Source organism: Sus scrofa, chromosome 15 (genome assembly GCF_054392235.1).
Source record: "Sus scrofa isolate SSC_HxYL_T2T_F1_AM1 chromosome 15, Sscrofa_HxYL_maternal_Yorkshire_Landrace_v2.0, whole genome shotgun sequence".
Classification (NCBI taxonomy): Eukaryota; Metazoa; Chordata; class Mammalia; order Artiodactyla; family Suidae; genus Sus; species Sus scrofa.
Window position 1 is genome coordinate 46464453 of NC_139397.1, and position 23483 is coordinate 46487935.

Here is a 23483-nt window from a genome sequence, read left to right on the forward strand (position 1 = left end):
GCGCAAGTTCAGTTCCTGGCCTAGGAACTTCTGCATACCGTGGGTGCAGCAAAAAAAAAAAAAAAAAAAAAGAAGCAGCAGCAGCAGCAGCAGGAAAATCTCACAACTACATGGAATTAAAATTAAACAACACATGCTTAAATAACCAGTGAGTCAAACAAGAACTCAAAAGGGAAATCAGAAGCAATTTGAAATGAATTAAAGTGAAGACACAACATTCAGTTTCAAGTATAACTGACATACACTTTAGCTATAATAAAACTGTCATGGTATGCTCTAAGTATGGTAGCAATAAGTTTTAAGAGTTTGTTTTGCTTTGTTATGCTATTTTTAAAAAAATCAATGATTTTTTTAAAAGAGAACTTCCTCCATCTGATAATGAAAAAGTCACTGCTAACATCAAACTTTTTTATAAAATATTGTAAACTTTTCCTGTAAGATCAGGAATGACACAAGGGTGCCTATCTCACCACTTCTATTCAGCACAGTTTTGAGGTGCTAGCAATGCAATTAAACAAGAAAAGGAAAGGAAAAAAAATCCAGATTGGAAAGGAAAAAGTACAGTATTTCTATCTGCAGATGACATATTTTACATAGAAAATCCTAAGGAATACCCTAAAAACCTATTAAAATAAACCATTCAAGGAGACAGAATACATGATCTTATGCAAAAAGCAGGTGCGTTTCTATACTCCAGAAATGGACAATTAAAAAAAAATAAATAAGGGAGTTCCTGTCATGGCTCAGCGGTAATGAACCGGACTAGTGTCCATGGGGACTTGGGTTTGATCCCTGGCCTCGGGTTAAGGATCTGGCGTGGCCATGAGCTACAGTGTAGGTTACAGAGGCAGCTCAGACCTGGTGTTGCTGTGGTTGTAGTGTAGGCTGGCAGCTACAGCTCTGATTCTACCCCTAGCCTGGGAACTTCCACATGCTGCAGATGCAGCCCTAAAAAGACAAAAAAAAAAAAAAAAAAAAAAAAAAGTAAAAAAAACAATCTCATTTATGAACACATCAAAAAGAAAACTTAGGAATACATTTTACAAAAGTTCAAAATTTCTTCTCTGTGGAGTTCCTATTGTGGCTCAGTGGGTTAAGAACCATTGTATCCATGAGGATGCGGGTTTGATCCCTAGCTTCATTCAGTAGGTTAAGGATCAGGCACTGCCACAAGCCTCGGATGCAACTCAGATCCCAAGTTGCTATGGCCAGCAGCTGCAGCTGCAGCTGCAGCTGCAGCTCCATTTCAACCCCTAGCCCTGGAACTTCCACATGCCATAGGTGCAGCCCTAAAAAAATAAAATCTTCTCTGAAAACTACAAAATATGATTGAAATAAACTTTTACAAAGTCTGAATAAATTTAAAATATTTTTATGGATCAGAAAACACAACATGGTTACTATAGCAATACTCCCCACCCCATCCCCCCACCAGACAGATCTACAGATTCAATGCAGTGCAATCCTATCTGACCTCTTGGTAGAAACTGAGAAGCTGATTCAAAAATTCACATGGAATCACAAAAGACTCCAAGTAGTCAAAATAATCTTGAAAAAGAAGAACAAAACGGAAGGACTCACATTTCCCCTTTCAACGGTTATCAAGAGTGTAATACTGGCAAATGGAATGATAAACAGATCAATGAAACAACAGAGAATCCAATATGCCTTAGCTTCTCTAGACCATCCACAACCACAGCAATGCATGGGCAGGAGGTCACTGTCCTCAGCGCTTCTCTAGAGCAACATCCTCTGCTCCAGCCCGGGGTCCAGGATGCCTCTGCCTCACCAGCTGTCTCCAGAAATCCAGTACCTTAGCCTCCGTGTGTAAATGCAAGGAACTGTTTGGCTGCTAGAAGATCCACATCAGCAAAATGGACTGTTTGGTCTAAGTGGCTACAGGGATTGGCAGTCCCTACTGACACTGTGAAATGGGCAAAACCAGCCCTCCAACTCCCAGAGAAGCTGTCCCACCTGAGGACAAGAACACAAGCTGCCTGAGCCAAATGCACCAGCTCTCACAGAGCTACCCTCCCCTGGTCCTCAGAGGGGATGCCACCAACAGGTTTGAGAATAGCTGCTTCTGGGCCTGAAGGGCTAAGTAAAATTAAGATTCTCATTTTTAAGTTGAAGGAACTGGATCTTGATGGAATCTGTCCTGAAAAAAAAAAAGTCTAGAAATGGAAAAGTTTTACAATTCAGATTTTGTTACACTTCAGCCAATACTTCTGAATAAAGTCACCATAGACAGCAGGAATGAAGGTCAGGGCCCCATTTACCATCTGCAGCCTAGCGGCAATTACCTAGGCCCACGCAGCTTGAATTTCATTAAACACAGACAACACTGACCTCTTCCTAATGAGACAGCTGTGGGATTAAATCTGACAAGTCCTTCCACCATCCTCATTTTAAATATATTTCCTGATCCATTTTCGATGATTTTAAATGCTCACTAATGAATCTCTTGGCCAGCCAAAAAACTATCTGTGATACTATGAACTCTCCCTCGCTGAATAAAACTACAGGCATTTAAAATATTGTGTATATTAGCATGTTTAAAGTACTATTGAAATAAATGATGCCAGAGTTCCCTAGTGGCACAGCAGGTTAGGTTATCTGATGTTGTCACTGCAGTGGCCATGGTCAAAAAGAAAAAAAATTATATTCTAGCCAGCATAACCCAGTAGAGTCAGAAAAAAGATAAGGCAGCTTTCTAACATTTTTACTCAATATTACTCTGTAAGTTTGTTTTTTTTTGTTTTTTGTTTTTTTGGCAGTGCCTGTGCCATGCAGAAGTTCCCAGCCAAAGACCAAACCCAAGCCACAGCAGTGACAACACCAAATCCTTAACTGTTAGGTCACTAAGGAACTTCTATCCTGTAAGTTCTAATCAATACAAGGCATAGAACAGAAATGAGTTAAAATTACATGCAAAGAGGGAATCCCCTTGTAGCACAGCAGGTTAAGAATCTGGCATTGTCACTTCAGTGGCTCAGGTCACTGCTGTGGTGCAGGTTCGAACCCCGACCTAGGAACTTCCCCATGCCGTGGTGCGGCCAAGGAAAAAAAAAGCAAAAACAAAAACCAAATAACAAACAAACAAACAAAACTACTGGAAAGGAAAATATAATTATTATTACTTAGGCAAAGACCATATAACTAGAAAATGGAAAAACATCAAATGAAGAACTGTTAGGCCTAATGAAATGGCTGAATATAAAATAGGTATACAAAATTAAATAGCTTTACTGCAGTTAAAGACAGTAGAAAAAATGCTATTCTCAAGATAAGAATATTTTAAATGTCCAAAAAAAAGTTACAGGTAGTTACCTTAACAAATTATATTTCCAGAAATGACCTAAAGAAATGGTCTGACAGAGAGATTTCTAGGTAGGGTGGGGGCAGAATGTGCTATTACTCCAAGCCACATGGGCCTCAGAAGATCGGATCTAAGCCCTTCTGCTTCTCCCCAAGCCCCTCCACAGTGAGCCACGGCCACTACTGGCAGTAAGACATGCCCTTAGGAGTGTGGAATATAAAGAAAAAAAAAAAAAGATGAAAATTCAAGAAAAGGAGAAGAAAATCCATATACTTGAAGAAAATACTTTCAAGAGACATACCTATCAGGTATTTGGCCTATTGTCCAAAATAAACAAAGAACTCTTAAAAGTCAACAATGAGAAAATGAGAACCCAATTTAAAAATGGGCAAGGAGCTCCTGCTGTGGTGTGGTGGGTTAAGAATCTGACTTCATGGCTTGGGTCACTGCAGAGGTGAGGGTTTGATTCCTGGCCTGGAGCAGTGGGTTAAAGGATCAGGCATTCATAAAAAAGAATGAAATAATGGCATTTACAGTAATGTGGTTGGACCTAGAAATTATCATACTAAGGGAAGTTAGACAGAGAAAGACAAACACAGTATATGATATTACTTATATGTGGAATCTAAAAAAAGGATATATTTCCATTTCAATCAGTATAAAATACCTAGCAAAAAAATTTTTTTTAAAAAAGGTAAATTGATGAGTTCCTGCTGTGGCACAATGGAATCAGTGGTGTCTCTGGAGCCCTGGGACACAGGTTCAATCCCCAGCCCTACCCAGGGGGTTAAGGATCTGATCCCTGGCCCATGAACTCCATATGCAGGGAGGTGCCCCCCCCAAAAAAAAAAGGTAAATTGGGAAAATATTTGATAATTCTCTAATTTCTCAAGGATACAGAGAAATGAATATTTTTCTTACAAGGTTGACAGTACAAAATAGTATAGACTTTCAGAAGCACATTCTGGAAATATTTTCACAAAAGAATAAAGAAGAAATGGAATCAACCTAAATGCCATCATGAGAGAAGTTAATTAAATTATGGCAGAGCCACACAATAGATACTATCAAGCCATTAAATATAATAGAGATCTATATTTCTTGATATGTAAGAGCACCTATAACATATTAAAAAGAAAAAAGGTTTAAGAAAAAATTTGTGTAGCATAATCCTTTTATCGTAAAATATTTACATATATAAAAAATTGACAATAAAATGGTTATTTCTGGGTTTAAAATGGTTTAATAATGGTTACTTCTGGGTTTAAAAAAAAGGGAAGACTTATTTTCTTTAAAACTTTTCTTACACCTAATTTTTTCCTTTTTATTTTTGCCACACCCATGGTATATGGAGGTTCAAAGGCTAGGAGTCGAATCAGAGCTGTAGCTGCTGGCCTATGCCACAGCCACAGCAACGCCAGGTCCAAGCTGTGTCTGTGACCTATACCACAGATCAGGGCAACACCAAACCCTTAACCCATTGAGCAAGGCCAGGGATCGAACCCACATCCTCAAAACGAATCCGTAGTCAGATTTGTTTCCACTGAGCCATGATGGGAACTCCTCATTTTTTGCCTTTTAATACCTATTACCATCATAATTAGCAAAGGGTATTAAAGCAAATAATCAAACCAAGAAAAGTTGAAATTTTCTAAACCAAAAAATAATTATCTTTAAGGAACTTTTATTCCATGTTCAAGGGTATCTCTCGAAAACTTTCATGACAGGTAAATCACTGTTGGATAACAGGTAGCTACAAGAAAATATTTCCAACAAGTTTTAAAATCTTCATCTAAACTCCTAGAAGAGAACACAGGCAAAACATTCTCTGATATCAACCTTACAAATGTTTTCTCAGGTCAGTCTCCCAAGACAACAGAAATAAAAGCAAAAATAAACCAATGGGTCCTAATCAAACTGACAAGCTTTTGCACAGCAAAGGAAACCATTAAAAAAAAAAAAAAAAAAGACAACCTACAGAACAGTTTCGAACAATGCAACTGACAAGGGCTTAATCTCTAAAATATAAAAACAACTTATACAACTCAACAGCAAACAAACAAACAATCCAATTGAAAAATGGGCAAAAGACCTGAATAGACATTTCTCTAAAGAAGATATACAGATGGCCAACAAGCACATGAAAAAATGCTCAATATCACTAATTATTAGAGAAATGCAAATCAAAACTACTATGAGGTACTGCCTCACACCAGTCAGAATGGCCATCATTAATAAGTCCCCAAAAACAAATGCTGGAGAGGGTGTGGGAAAAGGGTACCCTCCTGCATTGCTGGTAGAAATGTAAATTGGTACAACCACCATGGAAAACAGTATGGAGGTACATCAGAAAACTAAACATAGAACTGCCATATGATCCAGCAATCCCACTCTTGGGCATATATCCGGACAAAACTTTCCTTGAAAAAGACACATGCACCCATATGTTTACTGCAGCACTATTCACAACAGCCAAGACAAGGAAACAACCTAAATGTCCATCCACAGATGATTGGATTAAGAAGATGTGGTGCATATACACAATGGAATACTACTCAGCCATAAAAAGAACAAAATAATGCCATTTGCAGCAACATGGATGGAACTAGACACTCTCATACTAAGTGAAGATAAGTCAGAAAGAGAAAGAAAAATACCATATCATATCACTTATATCTGGAATCTAATATGCGGCACCAATGAACCTTTCCACAGAAAAGAAACTCATGGACTTGGAGAACAGACTTGTGGTTGCCAAGGGGGAGGAGAGGGGGAGGAAGTGGGACGGACTGGGAGTTTGGCGTTAATAGATGCAAACTACTGCATTTGGAGTGGATAAGCAGTGAGATCCCACTGTATAGCACTGGTATCTAGTCACTTGTGATGGAGCATAATGGAAGATGATATGAGAAAAAGAATGTATACATGTATATATATATATATGTATGACTCGGTCATTTTGCTGTACAGTAGAAATTGACAGAACACTATAAATCAGCTATAACAAAAAATTAAAATAATAAAAAATTAAAAAAATTTTTAAATAAAAAAAGGATACAAATGAATTTGTGAAACAGACTGACAGACTTAAAAAATCTTTTGGTTAGGGGAGTTCCCGTCGTGGCTCAGTGGTTAATGAATCCGACTAGGAACCACGAGGTTGCGGGTTTGATCCCTGGCCTTGCTCAGTGGGTTAAGGATCCGGCGTTGCCGTGAGCTGTGGTGTAGGTTGCAGACATGGCTTGGATGCTGAGTTGCTGTGGCTCTGGTGTAGGCTGGCAGCTACAGCTCCAATTAGACCCCCTCTCTTGGGAGCCTCCACATGCCACGGGTGCAGCCCTAGAAAAGGCAAAAAGACAAAAAGACGAAAAAAAAAAAAATCTTACAGTTACAAAAGGGGGCAGGTAGTGGGAGAGGAAGGAACAGACTGAGGGTTTGGGATTGGCAGGTGCACAATGAGGTATATGGAATGACTGGTCAATGGGGACCTGCTGTACAGCACGGAAAACTCTACCCAATATTCTGCGGTGATCTGTGTGGGAAAAGAATCTGAAAGAGGGAGATCCTGTCGTGGCTCAGTGGTTAATGAACCTGACTAGTATCCATGAGGACATGGGTTTGATCTCTAGCCTCGCTTGGTGGGTTAAGGATCTGGCATTGCCATGAGCTGTGGTGTAGGTCACAGATGTGGCTTGGATCTGGCGTTGCTGTGGCTGTGACATAGGCCGGCAGCTGTAGCTCCGATGAGACCCCTAGCCTGGGAACCTCTATATGCCACGACTGCAGCACTAAAAAAGCAAAAAGAATCTGAAAGAGAATGGATGTGTGTATACATATAACTGAATCACCTTGTTGTACAGCAGAAGTGAGCATGACCTTGTAGATCAAATACACTTTAATAAAACTTGGGGAAAGATCACAGATGCAGCTTGGATTCAACCTGTGGCCTGGGAACATCCCTATGTCTTGGGCACGGCAGGGCCGTGGGCGGGGGGGGCCAAAAAGACCTGAACAGACCTTCACAAGGAAGACTGATACCAAAAGCACTGAAACCAAAAGCACGAATTCCTCTTTTCTCATCTCTATTTTCTCTTCTGCACCTGTGTTCCAATTTCAGGTTCAAAAGTGATTAATCAAAGACCTCAGCTCCAAGTGGTGTCCCAGCCTTAGCGAACGTCTGTGCACTCACAAAATAAATATCAGGGGGGTACACTGCACATTTATTTCACGGAAAACAGTAAAGCATTAACTAAAAGATATATAGTAAGTATATGAAAAGATGACAAATATCATGTCTTCAGGAAACTGCAAATTAAAACAAAAGTTAGAAACTACTACACAACTATGAAAACGGCCAAAAGAAAAACACCAACAACATCAAATGCTGGTGAGGATGTGGAGTAACAGGAACTGGTGGGAAAGCAAAATGGCACAGTCACTGTGGAATCCCACTTTGGAACCTCATACAAATAAACATACTCTAACCACAAGGTCCAGCAATCACATGCCTTAGTGTTTACTCAAAGGAGTCAAAAACTTATGGTGACACACAAACCTGATGTGGATGTTTACATAAGCTTCATTCTTAATTTCCAAAACTTGGAAGCAACCAAGATAACCTGAATAAACTTGATACATCCAAAAAATGGAGTATTATTTAGCTAAAAAAGAAATGCACCTTCAAGCCATGAAAAGACATGGAGAAAACTTAAAATGCATATTACCTACCAAGTAACAGAAACCAATCTGAAAGACTTCCTACTGTACGATTCCAACTCTAAGCCATTCTGGAAAAGGTAGAACTCAGGTACTGGGGAAGGGAGGAATGACCAGGCAGAGCACAGAGGATTCTTAGGGCCTTGAGAATACTCTATGTGACAGTACAATGATGGATATGTGTCACCATCCATTGTTCAAACACAAAGACCATACATACCAAGAATGAACCACAGTGTAAACCATGGTCTCTGGGTGTTTGTGACATGTCAACATAGATCCATCAGGAGTTCCCGTCGTGGCGCAGTGGTTAATGAATCCGACTAGGAACCATGAGGTTGCGGGTTCGGTCCCTGCCCTTGCTCAGTGGGTTAAGGATCTGGCGTTGCCGTGAGCTGTGGTGTAGGTTGCAGACGCGGCTCGGATCCTGCGTTGCTGTGGCTCTGGCGTAGGCCAGTGGCTACAGCTCAGATTCGACCCCTAGCCTGAGAACCTCCATATGCTGTGGGAGCGGCCCAAAAAATAGCAAAAAAGACCAAAAACAAACAAACAAACAAACAAACAAAAAACATAGATGCATCATTTGTAGCAAGTGCACCATCTGGTGAGGATGGTGATCATGGGGGAGGCTGTGCATGGGGGAGGGTCAGGGGGCCCAGGTACATAGGAAATCTGTGCCCCACCCTCAATTGTGCTGTGAACCTGAAAGTGCTCTATAAAATAAAGTCATACTAAAAAAATAAATAAATAAATAACCTAGCTCAAGAAGATGCATACACATAAAAAGTAAATGGGAAAGTAATGACTGAACAAGAATGTATAACCTAATCACCGAGAATTATATTTTATTCTGTAGACTTTCTGAGGACTTCAAGCCCAGGAGGCAGCCCCTCAGTAATGAGGGACTGCACCAAAGGGAGGAGCCAGGATGTACAGGAATTTGTGCAACAAAGGCCAGGTGGTGAGAACTTTAAAAGGTTAAATAATGGTCAAATAAAGAAAAACAGGTATCTCAAGTTAAGGAATTGAGCGCTCTTCTTTGCATGGGAAGATACAAGAGCCTGGGCTCACTGAAATCATTCCTTTGATATGCAGCTCAGCTTATGGGCCAGCATCCTGGGCTTTCCCAGCCACAGTTCCCTTGGGTGGACCACAGCGAGCAGCTGCAGGGGCTGAGGGCTTGGCCAGAGCAGTGTGAGTCTCCAAAGGGCGGCTGCAGTGGTTTGAAGGCTGCAATATCCTTGTTTACTGATGTGGCAGGTAACACTTTTCATTTACAAAAAGGAAGACATTTTTAAAAGTCTAATAAAAGGCAACTTGAGCCACCACTTAGTAAATACATTATAAAACTTGAGGAAGTAAAACTGTGGAATGGAACAAGAACACACAGCAGAATTCAAGAGAACAGAATGGAAAAACCAACAAACCCTAAAGCATAGCATTTATAATAGGAGTGATGTGATAAAGAGGATAAAAGAGGGATTTTTTTTTTTTGGTCTTTTTAGGGTGTCAATGCGGCATATGGAAGTTCACATGCTATGTGTTGAATTGGAGCTGAGACTGCCGGCCTACACCACAGCCACAGCAACGCGGATCTGAGCCATGTCTGTGACCTACATCACAGTTCACAGCAACACCAGATCCTCAACCCACTGAGTAAGGCCAGGGGTCAAACCTGCATCCTCATGGATATTAGTTGGGTTCTTAACCCCCTGAGCCACAAAGAGAACACTAAGAATGGTTTTTTTTTTTTTTTAAGTTTTTAGGACAACTGGTTGTCTATTTTGAGAGGAAAAAAAATCCCTTAAATCCTTATTTTCCCAACCAACAGGAAAATAAATTCCACACAGATGAAAGAGTTGTTCCTTTTAAATGAAGCCATAAAGGAACTAGAAGAATCTGATCTCAAGGAAGGAAATGCCTTTCTAAGCATAAAAGCAAGAAGAAAGACTCAGGGGAAAACTGAGGGATTTTATCATTTTTTAAAGTTTTAAAAGAAAACACTTATTTTAATAAAAAGTCTAATTTGAGGGTTTGGTACAGTAAATAAATAGTTGGTCTTTGTTTCCTGGCACAAAGCCCCCCACCAAAGCCTTGGAATTTAGTCTTTTGTGTGCTAATAAGATGACACAATGGGGGGGGCAGGGCTAGAGCGCTTCAGGATGGGGGCTGGTCACCAGGAAAACAAACTTGTACAGTTGGAACTTTCAGTCCTACCCCATCCCCTCCCCTGACCCCTGGGAGAGGAAGGTTAAAACGGATGTCAATGACCAAGGGCCAGTGACTCAACCTATCAAACCCAGGTAAGGACCATTTGTAAAATCCCCTAAACAGCAGGGTTTGGGGGCTTCCAGGTTAGTAATAGCACAGGTGCTGTGGGAAGACAGTGTATCTACAGAGGTCAAGGACGGCCCTCCCCAGGCACCCTGCTCCTTGCCCCTTCCTGCATTTTATCCTTTATAAACCTGTAATACTGAGTAGACTGCTGTCTCAGTTTCTGTAAGCTGCACTAGCAAATTATTGACCCTAGCGGGAGAGCATGTGGCCCCTACTTTGAGTCGGCTGGAGAGAAGTGTAGGTAGCCTGGGTACCCCATTTTTTATTATGGTAAAAATAATAATACAAAATTTACCATCTTACCCATTTCTAAGTAGACAGTACTGTCTTCGTGTGGGATATGCCACACACAACACAACAGACCAGCTGCCTATTTATTTCTCAGAGCTCTGAAGGCTGGAAGCCCAGGATGAAGGTACCTGCAGATTCAGTGCATGATGAGACAGGCCAGCCCCCTTCCTGGTTCACAGATGGCAGAAGATGCAAGAGAGTTCCCTGGTGCCTCCTTTTTAAGGGCACTAATCCCATTCATGGGGGCTCCACCCTCATGATCTAATCACCACCCCAAGGCCCCACCTCCTAACACCAGCACCTTGGGGATTAGGTTTCAACTATGAAATTGGGGAGACAAACATCTGGTCTTCAGCAAGGACAGTACTAATTACACACAGTGTTGTGCAAATGTGCTCCAGACTTAATCATCTGGCAAAGCTGAAACTCCTACCCACTGAACTCTCCTCTTCAGCCTTCCCTAGCACCTGACACCTCAATTCTACTTTCTGAAATAATCAATACCTCACATAAGTGGAATCATACAGTATTTATCTTTCTGTAACAGACCTATTTCCTTTACATAATATCCCTAAGGTTCATTGGTGTGGAAGCTTATCAGGATTTGCTTCTTTTTAAAAGCTAAACATTATTCCATTCTATGCATATACCACATTTTCTCTACCCACCATTCTTTGATGGACATTATACCCTCTTCAACTTCCTGGCTACTGACAGAAAGGGAGAGAGGAAGGGAGGGAGGGAGGGAGGGGTGAGACTACTGAATCATATGGTAGTTTTTTAGGGGGGTTATTTTTAGGGCCACACCCTAGGCATATGGAAGTTCCCAGGCTAGGGGTCAAATCGGAGCTACGCCTGCCAGTCTATGCCACAGCGATAGCAATGCGGGACCTTAGCTGCATCTGCAACCTACACCACAGCTCATGGCAACGCCAGATCCTTAACCCACTGAGTGAGGCCAGGGATCAAACCCTCGTCCTCATGGATATTAGTTGGGTTGGTTACCACTGAGCCACAATGGGAACTCCTGGTAGTTCTATATTTAAAATTTTTTTCTGAATCTCCATACTGTTGTCCATAGCAGCTGCACCACTCTGTAACCCCACCAACAGTGCACAGCGTTTCAATTTCTTCACATCTTTCCAACACTTATTTTTTGTTTTTCTGATAGTGGCTATCCTAACATGTGTAAGGTAATATTATGGTTCTTATTTGCATTTCCATGCGAAAAGAATACAGGCGATTTGCATATTTCTTTGGAAAAATGTACACCCAAGTTCTCTGCCTATTTTTAAAGGCAAGTTTGTTTGGTTCTGGCACTGAGTTGCAGGAGTTCATTATATATTCTGGATATTAACCCCTTAGCAGATAAGACGTTTGCAAATACTCTCTCCCATTCCATAGGTTGTCTTTTTACTGTTGTTTCCTTTGCTGCAGAGAAGCTCTGAAGTTTTGTGTAGTCTCACTTGTCAATTTTTGCTTTTGTTATCTGTGTTCTTGTTAGTGTATCTAAATCACCGGTAAGATCAATATTAAGATTTTTGCTTATGTTTTCTTCTAAGAGTCTTATGGTTTGGGGGCTTATGTATAGGTCTTTAATTTCATTTTGAGTTATCTTTTGTATATGGTATAACATCAGGGCCCAATTTCACTTTTGCATGTCAATAACCAGACTTCTACATTTCGTTTGCTCAAGAAACTCTTCTTTCACCATCATGTATTCTTATCACCCTTGTCATAGGTCATTTGACCATAAAATGAATTATTTCTGGGCTATCTAGTCTGTTCCACAGATCTGTATGTCTGTCTTTATGCCAGTACCATAGTGTTTATATTACTGTAATGTGTAATATGTTTTGAGGTCAGGAAGTGTGAGGTCTCTAGCTTTCTCTTTCTCAAGAAAAAAACTGAGGGCCATTCAAAAAGTATCTTGGCTATTCATAGTTCTTTAGGATTCCATAGGATATTTAAGACAGATTTTTCTATTTCTGCAAAAACTGCCACTGGATTTGGTAAGGACTGCAGTGACTCCATAGATCATGTTGAGTAATACAGACATTTTGACAATGTTAAGACTTCCACTCCATGAACATAGGATGTCTTTCCAATTATTTGCATGTTAATTTCTTTCAGCAATGTTTTCTTGTTTCAGTGTATAGTTTCTTTTTCTCTCTGTTATATTTGTTCCTGAGTTTTTTATTCTTTATGATGCTACTGTAAATAGGATTTTTTTTTCTTAATCTCCTTTTTGGAATTTTCACTGTAGTGTATAAAAATAAAACTGATTTTATATCCAGTAACATCTCTAAATTTGCTTGTTAGCTATAACGTGTTTCTGTGTAACCTTCAAGTTTCCTACATATAAAATCATATCATCTGCAAACAGATATTTTACTTCTTCCTTTCCCTTCAAATGACTTTTTCTTGCCCAATTTCTCTGGCTAGGACTTCCAGTGCTACATGGAACCGAAGTGGCAAGAATGGGCATCCTGCATTATTACTGATCTTAGAAGAAAAGTTTCCACTTTTCCACCCCTGAGTGGGATGTTAGCTGTGGGCTAGTTATGGTTTTTTCCCTTTATTTATAATCAGTTGAATGCTTTGTCATGAAAAGGTGTCGAATTTTGTAAAATGCTTTTTTTGCATCGAGATGATTATGTGGTTCTTCTCCTTCATTATACAAATGTGGTATGTTACACACTGATTTTTGAATGTTGAAACATACCTGTGTTCCAAGAATAAATCCCATTCCATCAAAGTGCATTATCCTTTTAATGTGCTGCTGAATTCGGTTTGCTAGTATTCTGTTGAGGATTTTTGTATCAATATTCAGCACAGATACTGTTCTGTAATTTTCTTCTAGTATCTTTTACTGATTTTGCTACTAAAGTAATTATGGCTTTATAAAATGAGTTTGGAAATGTTCCTCTTCAATTGGGGGGAAGAGTTTAAGAGTGATTGGTATTAATTTTCTTTAAATGTTTTCAGAATTTTCTGGTTAAGTCATCTGATCCTATGTTTTTCTTTGTTGGGAGATTTTTGATAACTGATTCAAAATCCTTATTAGTTACACATCTATTCAGATTTTTATTTCTTGTTTGGTCTTGGTTGGTTTTGTTTCTAGAAATCTATTCATATTTTCTAGTTTATCTAATTTGTTAGCATATAACTGTTTATAGCAGTCTCTTACAATCTTTTTTATTACTGTGGTATCAGTTGTAATACCACATCTTTCATTTCTGATTTCTGTTTTTTTTCCTCTGAGGGTTTGTCAATTTTGTTAATCTCAAAGACAACTCTTAACTTCACTGACTTTTTTTTCATTGTTTTTCTAATATCTCTACTCTATTCTTGTGATTTCCTTCTTTCTGCTAACTTTAAGATTAATTTGATCTTCTTCTAGTTCCTTAAAGCATAACTATATTGACTTGAGGTCCAATTTTGAATATAGGCATTTGCCAATATAAACTATACACTGCCACTATATACTCCCACTACTACATCTGCCATTATAAACTCCCTCTTGGTACTGCTTTCTACATCCCTTCAATTTTGGTGTCTTGTGTTTCTGTTTTGTCTCAAGATATTTTCTAATTACTCTTGGGATTTTTCTTTAATCCATTGCTTGTTCAAGGGTGTGTTAATTTCAACTTATCTATGAACTTTCCAGTTTTCCCTTATCTATCGACTTCCAGGTTCATTCCACTGTGGCTCAAAAGATTTCAATCTTCTTAAATTTTTTAAGACTTGTTTTGCGGCCGAACACATCAACTCAAGGTAAACTTGAGGGGAATGTGTATTCGCTGTTACTGGGTGGAATGTTCTGTATAGTCTAAAGTCCACTTGGTCTACATCATTGTTCAAGTCTGTTTGCCTACTGATCTTCTGTCTGGTTGTTCTATTCATTCTTGGAAGCTGGGTATTCAAATTTCTTACTATTATTATGTTGCTGTCTATTTTTGTCTCTGATTCTTTCAATGTTTGCTTCATATATTTGGGAGCCCTGATGATATATCTGTAATATATATAATTATCTAATGACCTTCTTTGTTTCTTGTGACAGGTTCCCTCTCCCTTCTTCTTTCTTTCCTTTTTCAGCGGTACCCACAGCATATGGAAGTTTCTGGGCCAGAGATCAAATCCAAGCTGCAGCTGTGACCTATGCCACAGTTGGGGCAACACCAAACCCTTAGCCCACCGCACGAGGCTGGGGATCAAACCCACACCGCCACAGACACAAAACTGAATCCTTATCCTGCTGTTCCATACCAGGAACTCCTCTTGTGACAGTTTTTGTCTCATTTTTTTGTCTGATACATGCACACCTATTTTTAAAAATTTATTCAGCTACTCTATGTCTTTTGATTGGGAAATTGAATCCACTCACACCAAAAGTAATTACTGACAAGGAAACACCATTTCCATTTTGTCGATTGTTTTTTTGCATGTCTTGTAGTTTATATTTTCCTCCTTTCTGCTCTTGCTTCCATCCTTTGGTTTTCTGTAGTGACATGTTTTGATTCCTTTTTCATTTTCTTTTCTATTATCTTCCATAGGTGGGGGTTACAGAATACATTTAGTTTCTACAATCTTTTAAACTGATAGCAACTTAATGCAATCGCATACAAAAGTGCTACCCCTTTACATCTCCCCTCCATTTATGTTACCAATGTCGCAAATTACGTTTTCATATTTTAGAGTTATGGTTATTTTTTATCTTTGCAGTTCCAAACCCAAATTAAAATCGATTTACACACCCCCATTATGGCATCTGTCTATATATTCACCTTTACCAAAGAGCTTTGTTTTCATGTGCTTTTGTGGTACCTCTAGAATCCTTTCACTTCCACTTAAAGGGATTTCCCTTAGCATTTCTGGTAACGCAAGTCTAGTGATGATGTACTCCCTCGGCTTTTATTTCTCTGGGAAGGTCTTACTTCTCCCTCATTTCTGAGGAGTTCCCCCTCGTGGCTCAGCAGTAATGAACCTGACTAGTATCCCCCATTTCTGAAGGACAATTTTGTTGGATACAGTTTTCTTGGTTGGCATTTTTATTTTCTTTCAGCATTTTGAATATTATCATCCCTCTCCTCCAGGGCTGTGAAGTTATTGCTAAGACACACACACTGAAAATCTCATGGGAGCTCCCTTGTGTGCAACAACTTGTCTTCTTGCTGCTTTCAAGATTCTCTCTTTGCCTTTTGATAGCTTTACTCAGTGTCTTGATTTGAGCCTGTTTTGGGCATCCTGAATTTGGAAGTTAATTTCCTTCCTTGGGTTTGGGATGCTTTCGCCCCTTCCTCCTCCTAGTTCTCCCTTACTGCAGATATTGGTCCACCTGTTCACATCCACTAAGTCTCTTAGGCTTTCTATACTCTTTGTTGTTCTTTTTGTTGTTGCTTTGTTTCGCTTTGTTTCACATGATCTGTCTTCAAATTCACTGATCCTTTCTTTTGCTTGGTGGATTCTGTTGTTGAACCCCCCTAGAGAATTTTTCAATTTAGTTTATTCTTCAGCTCCAGAATTTGTTCAGTTCTTTTTTTATATTTTCCCCATTGATACTGACATTCTGTTCATGCATCATTTTCACAACTATGGATAGTTCTCTATGCTGTCTTGCAGCTTACTGAGTTGAAGACAATTATTTAGAATTCTTATGTAATTTAGAGATCTAAGATTCTTTAGTGTCAGTTTCTGGATATTTATTTTGTCCCTATGATTGGGCCATATTTCTCTGTTTCTTCATACACCTCATTATTTTTTGGTGGGATCTGGGCACCTGAAAAAATGACCACCTCTCCCAGTCTTTATGGGCTGGCTACATACAGGGAAAGGTCTTCACCAGTAAGCCTGACTAGATTCTGGGAGCCTGTCAAATCTTTTCTGGGAATGTGTCTTCTCTGAGCTAGTGCATTTAACTTCCAAACTGGAGCTTCTTCCCAGTTCCTCTGTCCAGAGCATGTGACCTTTCTCTCCCTCTGGCATCTACAGAGCTGTAGGTTCTCTGATACTGCAACAAGCAGCCAAACTCATGCTTGTTCTCAGTGGCTGCATATTCCACATATGCCAGCCAGGTGAGACAGAACTTAGTTCCTTGGGCAGCTTCTCAAAAAGTCAGAATGTTGGGAATGTCTCACTCTTCCCTCCTGATGGAGGAGTCCCAAGTGTAGCACTTACTACCAATCGTGCACTTGTGGGAATGGCTGGTGAGAGGGGAAACAAAGCCATTTCCTTGCGATTTCAATGCAGCTAGCTGTTCCTGGCTCTGTGCTTGCCTGGCTTACTGCAACCTCTTCACTGGTTTCTGGAGTCATGAAGGCTTTTTTGTTAAGTCAGGGTCTCTATGGAAAAATAGGTCTTGGGCTTCCTTTCACCACCCTCCTGGCATCACTCCTACGTTTGCCTGGGCACCCATGTGGCTGACTTCCGACATAGAAGCAGTCCTGTGGGACTGGGCCCTTAACTTGTGCTAACTTTGGATAGTTAAAATCAAAACTGAACAGAATCATAGGATACCCAGTTGGTGTCGGAGAACTGGAGAACTGCTTAGTATCAGAAAAAAAACATGGGGTTATTGGCTTTTTTATGACAAAAATGGAAAGGTGTGGAGAAGATCATTCTTACTTATCCACTGTCCTTTCTCTGTAAAACTTCTAAGCATACTTTCTTACCACATCAAACAGAATGTCTAATTACCTCATGGGGCAAAACTTCTCCATTTATTGTTTAAAACACCATCACTGGAAAACAATTTTATTTATTTTGTCTTTTTAAGGCTGCACCTGTGGCATATGGAGGTTTCCAGGCTAGGGGTTGAATCAGAGCTGTAACCACTGGCCTACACCACAGCCACAGCAACACCAGATCCAAGCCACGTTTGCAACCCAGCTCATGGCAACGCCAGGTCCTTAACCCACTGAGCAAAATCAGGGATCCGAAAACAATTTTATTTTTAAAAAGTATTATTCATCTTTAGTCAACAAGCTTAGTATTAGCTACAGACAAATACTTGGCAAAGATGACCTCAAAAGATATAAATAGTTATAAGGAAACACTAAATCACATCAGGTATTATTTTAAAGTTTAACTGATTAGAAGAGGGAGAATGAAGTAATGGTATATAGCCAACAGGAGGCCACCAGCAGAACTGTGTAATAAAGCCTTTTGGTTATGATAAAATTTGCTGCTGTAACACAACAGCTCTGGATACTGCCCTCCCACAACCACAACCTACATAGGACACATCTGGGAAGGGGCCTACATGGCTTCCTCTCCCTTGTGATCTACCAGAACTTGGACACAGAGCCCCTGCTGGTGCAAAGGATGCTGGGAACTGAAGTCTGGTTGGGGAACAGAAACGGGGGGAAATCAGCAGTCTCTCCCAGAAGAGTACCTGCCGGCCCCCCAGCTCCACAGAACTAAGAAGAGCACCACTCCACACAGCTCCTTCTATGTACAAACACATCTCTCAGTTCCTCTTTGCTCTGTTTGGGTTAAGATGCTGCGTGTGATCACATGTGCTTCTCAATGTCTTCTCCGTGGCTACAAGAGCATGACTCATTTCATTGCGGTATGAGACAAAGGACTGAACAAGACAATTAGTTTACATGGAAGCACTGAAAGCTATACAAGTGCACACTTGTTAATTTAAAAGTAAGCTCAGGAAGAATATAAATGAGCTCTAGCACACGGCCATTTATTTCCATATTCAGCAATTAAGACTTCCTATTTGCACCCTAATCACAACAAATTTCACATCACAAACCTCTAATGAATTAAGTTGCCTTAAAATTAGAAGAGACTTCAAATAGCCTTAGTCTAAAACAGGGGTCAGCAATAATGGCCTGACCCTGTCTGCATAAATAAAGTTTTATTGGAACACAGCTTACTCTTTGCTTACGTCCCAGCCATCTGCACAGGACAGCTGCAGTTGAGCAGCTGTGCCCCAGACCACATGGTCTGCACAGCCCTTTACAGTCAGTTTCCCAATTCTTGCTCTAGGCCACTCACTTAAAACAGGGCTTCTGGAAAGAGAATAAGTAACCCACTTACCCCAAGTCACACAGTTAGTGACAGGGCTCAGGTCCACCTGTGGACCCCAAGCTCCCTCATCTCCTCCCCTGGTCCCAGATCACTCATCCACTGCCCTGTAAGCTCTGAAATGGAGAGCCAGGTTCTTGCAGATTTTACACACAAATGATAAGCCTCTCAGCCCTTCCCCCACCCCAGCACCCGCTCAGCTCGTGGACCTGGACAGCAGACACTGCCTCAAAGTCATGTCCACAGTCAACTTACTGCTTTCCCTAAGGCAACAACTCCCTCAGCCTCCTGCTGTTCAGAGGTGACCTCTGCGTTCTGATCACTCGGTGACCATCAGCCTGTGATCCTCACCTCCAAAGGCACCAGCTCAGCAAGGAGGTTTCTTCCCGCCTTTCCCGATATACTCATCCACCTAGAACTCAGGCTCTTATTTCTTGTCTGGACACCCACACCAGAATTCTACCTGTTCCATCTGCATCTCACCTCTAATCACTCCTCCTCAGTCAAGTACTCATGGTCAAACAGCACGAGGCTCTGACTCAGAAGCCTCTCACATTATCCCTCATGAGGTGTCCCAACTCTCCCCTGCCAGTTAAACTGGTCTGCTTTCTACCTCACAAACCTGTTTTGGGTCTTCCTGCTATGCCATTTCCTCCCTTTCTCACTATCTTTCCTCACGAAGCAGCTTAAATTCTACTTGCCCTTCCTCAACTTATCAAGTAAAAAATGGAGGTGTATAAAGCAAAAGGTAGATGCGTGCAGTACAGTCCTTTTCACACAATGTTCCAGTGCTTTTTTTTTTTTTTGGCCAAACCTGAGGCATGCAGAAGTTCTCAAGCCAGGGATCAAAGCCATGCCACAGAAGTAACAACGCTGGATCCCTAACTGCTAGGCCACCAGGGAGCTCCCTCTAGTACTCTCCACTTGCTGATTCACCAGAGAACCATTTACCTCCCACAGTAAGACTTCATAAATATACTCATTATTACAAAACTTAAGCACAGCAAAAAGTAAATGTATACTATGATGTTTGTTATATTGAAATCTGAGCCAAAACCTGTTATCAATGCCTTTTAAGGCACTGATTATTGAAGCCCTAGGTTTTTCTGAATATAAAATATGAATATTTGGAAAATGAAGAAAAAAGATATCACAAATTTAGGATATTCTGTAAGGTAAGAAAAAGAGCATAGCCAAAGAATAAATAAACTCAGAGAAACCTGGATTCAAATTCTTGTTGGTGGCTATGTAATGCTGTGCAAGTTTTTTAACTTCCTTAAGTTCCTCGTGTAAAATCCAGTTGATTCTCCTTACTCAAGGCAGCTGCATTGTAAAGCTGCCACAAACAATGAATCAGCAAATACTCCATCACTGCTCTTAGGGGAAACATCAGTCAGGTTCCTACAGGGCTCTGGGCACAGCACTGCCATCAGTCACTCGATACATAGCTGGTTTTGTGCGCGTTTCTGTATAGAGAGGCCTTGGTTAACACATGCTGTTCGTTGTTCGTTAATAGCTCCTGGCAGCACACAAACTCAGGCCCAAACTCTCCTCGCACATGTGTTTTCTGTCTGTTCTTAGGACGCTAGCCGGCACTTCAATGCTATAATTGGGGACCATTTAACCAGCAAGATCACCAATAAAAAGGATAAAAATATGAAAAACGTGGCACCAGACAGCAGAAAGGATACCTGTTTACTGTGTCAGAGCTTGGTCTGTGCAACCTCAGCAGGACTCGAACTGCTTTCTGTTCTCCAAGCCTCTGTGAGCCACTGAAGGCACCACAGTCGCTATGGGGGCTCCTGAGAAATTTCCGCCAGCAGGTACACCTGCGAGTTGGAAGCCACGGAGTAGGAGGGTCAGCTGTCCCACCCTGTGGGTTCCCACGAGGCTCCCCAGCCTTGCGGAGCACTCCTGGGGCCTGGCCTGCAGCAGGAACCAGCCCGAGGTAGCCACGTGTTCTAAAGACCAGCTCTCCCAGTACCGCACTCCCTCTGCTGTGCATCAGCAAGTACTCAGCATTCCGGCATCGTCCAAACACAGAGTGGATTAACAGCTGCCGCTTAGTTTCAACAATATAAATTTTACTTCCATCTCCAACTGTGGTCATGAAGCTGAACTCTAGTGTTCTTCAGTGAGCACTGGCTACGATCTTGGAAGGTGCAGCCCACGTCAGGGGCACCCTGGGCCTTGCTGCCCTCCATGCCCTGCCACTGTCCACCCTGCCCCCGGTCTCTCCTCTGCTCAGTTTCTGCAACAAGCAAAGGTGAGAGGGGTCGGCCTTCCACTGGACGTTGGGGCAGAAAGTGTGCTTTATGTGATGACCCATGTGTGACCCACAGGGAGGGCAGACAGCTGCAGAGAACGAGGCATTTGTGGGGCTGTTCCTAGTCTGGAGTCATCCCGAAACAACAACAAAAGCTCTCCTGGGCTTCAGTCTTGGGGTTTTAGTCCCAAAGCTAGGGCTTATGGCCCTGCACCGTCCCCTCACCCCAAAATCCGGAGTAAGGCAAGGTCAGCCTTCTCCTCAGCAGACCATCTAATAAAGGCAGATTAAATGTCCCCAGCCTCACTTCATGGAGACAGGTCACACACACCTAGGGAAGGGCTGGGTGAGGCAAGGCAGGACAGGTGAGTTAGACTGTGTTCAGTGGTCTTCACTTTGACTCACATATCAAAACCCAGGGGTATAACTCAAATGTGATAATGAGTGGCAATTTTTTGAGAATATTCTAAGTCGTATTACTTCAAGCTCTACTAAAACTCAGTGAATCTTATGAATTAGGATTTTAAACTCTTAGGAATAACAATTTCAATCTAAATGCCTAATACTAGCACCTGCAGATGAACGTCATCAGGGCAGTGTTCCAGGGCCCAGGAGACAGACACCTCCCCCTTCAAGCAGCTGACCCAGCTGCAAGGACAGAGCTGGGAGCCGAGGGGCTGGCCCAGCGCACTCCTGGAGTGGCTCCACAGGCACGGCCAGTAGAGGCATCCAAACCTTTGACCAGCTGGTCTGAATCTGGGGGAAGACCTAGACCTCTGCTGTCCCAGACACTCACCAGCAGCTAAGCAGCCACTGGGGGCTGGGACAGGGGTAGTTCCATTGAGGAAATGCATTTTAAATTATTTAAATGCTAATTTTTTTTAAAGCTACTGAAAAACTTTTATGTATGTTTAGAACAACTTGAATAAAACAATCTACTTTTTCAACGGCAAACTTTATAAAATCTACAAACTGATCAAGTATTTCTGAGGAAAAGTTGGCATCCAGGGAGTTCCCTGGTGGCCTAGCAGTTAAGGACTAGGCATTGTCATTGCTGTGGCTCAGGTTTAGTCCCTAGCCTGGAACTTCCACATGCCATGGGACAAGTGGAAAAAAAAAAAGTTAGCATTCAAACAGATTTGCCGGTAAATGTAAAACACATACTAGAGTTCCAAGACTTAGTATGAACAAAAAGTAAAAGTAAAATACCTCATTAATGAATTTCTGTATTGGTTAAATACTAATATAATTAATATTTTGGATATATTTAGTATATTGCATTGGGAAATTAATTTCACCTTTTTAAAAACTTTTTAAGGTGGCTACTAGAAAACTTTTGCGCTGTATTTTTATTGGACATTGCTACTCTGTCAAATAAACAGGAGAAACCTCAGGCCTCCTTTCAGATGAGCAGCTGAATCTAGACGGAAGAAGTATTTTACCTCTGATCTTGTTTCTTTTCTTCTTTGTCTAACTTGGACCCTACTTCCTAGTCCCTCAAATAACGCTCTGCTTTTATTTGATGAAATCTGTTCTGCTGACTAAATGTCTGATGTAGCTAATGTTGAAATGTCTGATAAGACTAACTCTGCAGGAAGTATTTGCCTGCCCCCAGATGGACCCAAATCTAGGAGTAAAGCAGACTTTCTGGGGCTGCAGTGCTCTCATCATCCTCCCAGGCCAGTGAAAATAAAACCGAGCCTGCAAGCTCTCCCCTGCACCCTGGCCCAGTTCTCTCAGCACCCTGCACACGACTGCAGATACCACTGTATGCAAACCACCTCATAAGTACTGACAGGTGCACACCACTGCACACCTGGCCCCCTTCTTGGCATCAGGGACAGAAGTGGACATAAAGTCCTTTCTCTGGGGAGATTTTGGACTGGAATCTAGATGACTCTTAAGAAAGGTCCGTGCGCTCTCAAAATGCTATCAAGTGAATAAAAGGCCAGCATAGGTGTCCAGCGTGCTGACGTCTGGAATCACCGTCACCACCACACCCCCCCAACCCCGGGCCAGGCCAGTTGAGACTGGCTGGGAACATGGCTCAGAGGAGCCTGACGACATTCTGGTTACTGAGACTCTTTCACCAGTCACCACCTAGTAGCTATCACCCTCCTGCTTTGTGACTGGGTTCCACATCTGGCAAGCAGTGGCACTAACCCATGTCGAGGACCTAGAACAGTGTCTAAGGACAACAGACAACCATTAGTATGAGCTTAACCATATCACAACTTCACAGCTGAAAAAAAAAACTGAAGCTCGTCTGGGTCTGGTGGCTGGACAAAAGGACACCTGGCCCTCACATGGCAGAGGCAGGACTCAATCAGGTATACAGGGAACCAGCACCCAAATCCAAACCACCAGCTTTAAGTCCTTAAAATCAAAGTCATTCTGACTCCACTTTAATTGTATCTAGTGACAGGTAACAGGACTGATGGGGGTTTTCACCAGTCTGCACTTAGGCTTTTAAACATGGGAAAAGCTATCTAATGTCATCCATGAGAGAAATAT

The 23483-nt window shown here is 41.4% G+C and overlaps 1 protein-coding gene and 1 long non-coding RNA gene across 2 annotated transcripts in view; one reads left to right on the forward strand and one right to left on the reverse strand.

The window, feature by feature from the left end:
- TDRP (testis development related protein) overlaps nucleotides 1–23483 on the reverse strand; it is a 59920-nt gene that overhangs the window by 30429 nt on the left and 6008 nt on the right. The gene's annotated exons all lie outside the window — the stretch shown is intronic.
- LOC146395820 (uncharacterized) lies at nucleotides 10185–22362 on the forward strand. Its single transcript, XR_014829724.1, has 2 exons — nucleotides 10185–10338; nucleotides 20285–22362. It is a non-coding gene; the product is annotated as an uncharacterized LOC146395820 (long non-coding RNA).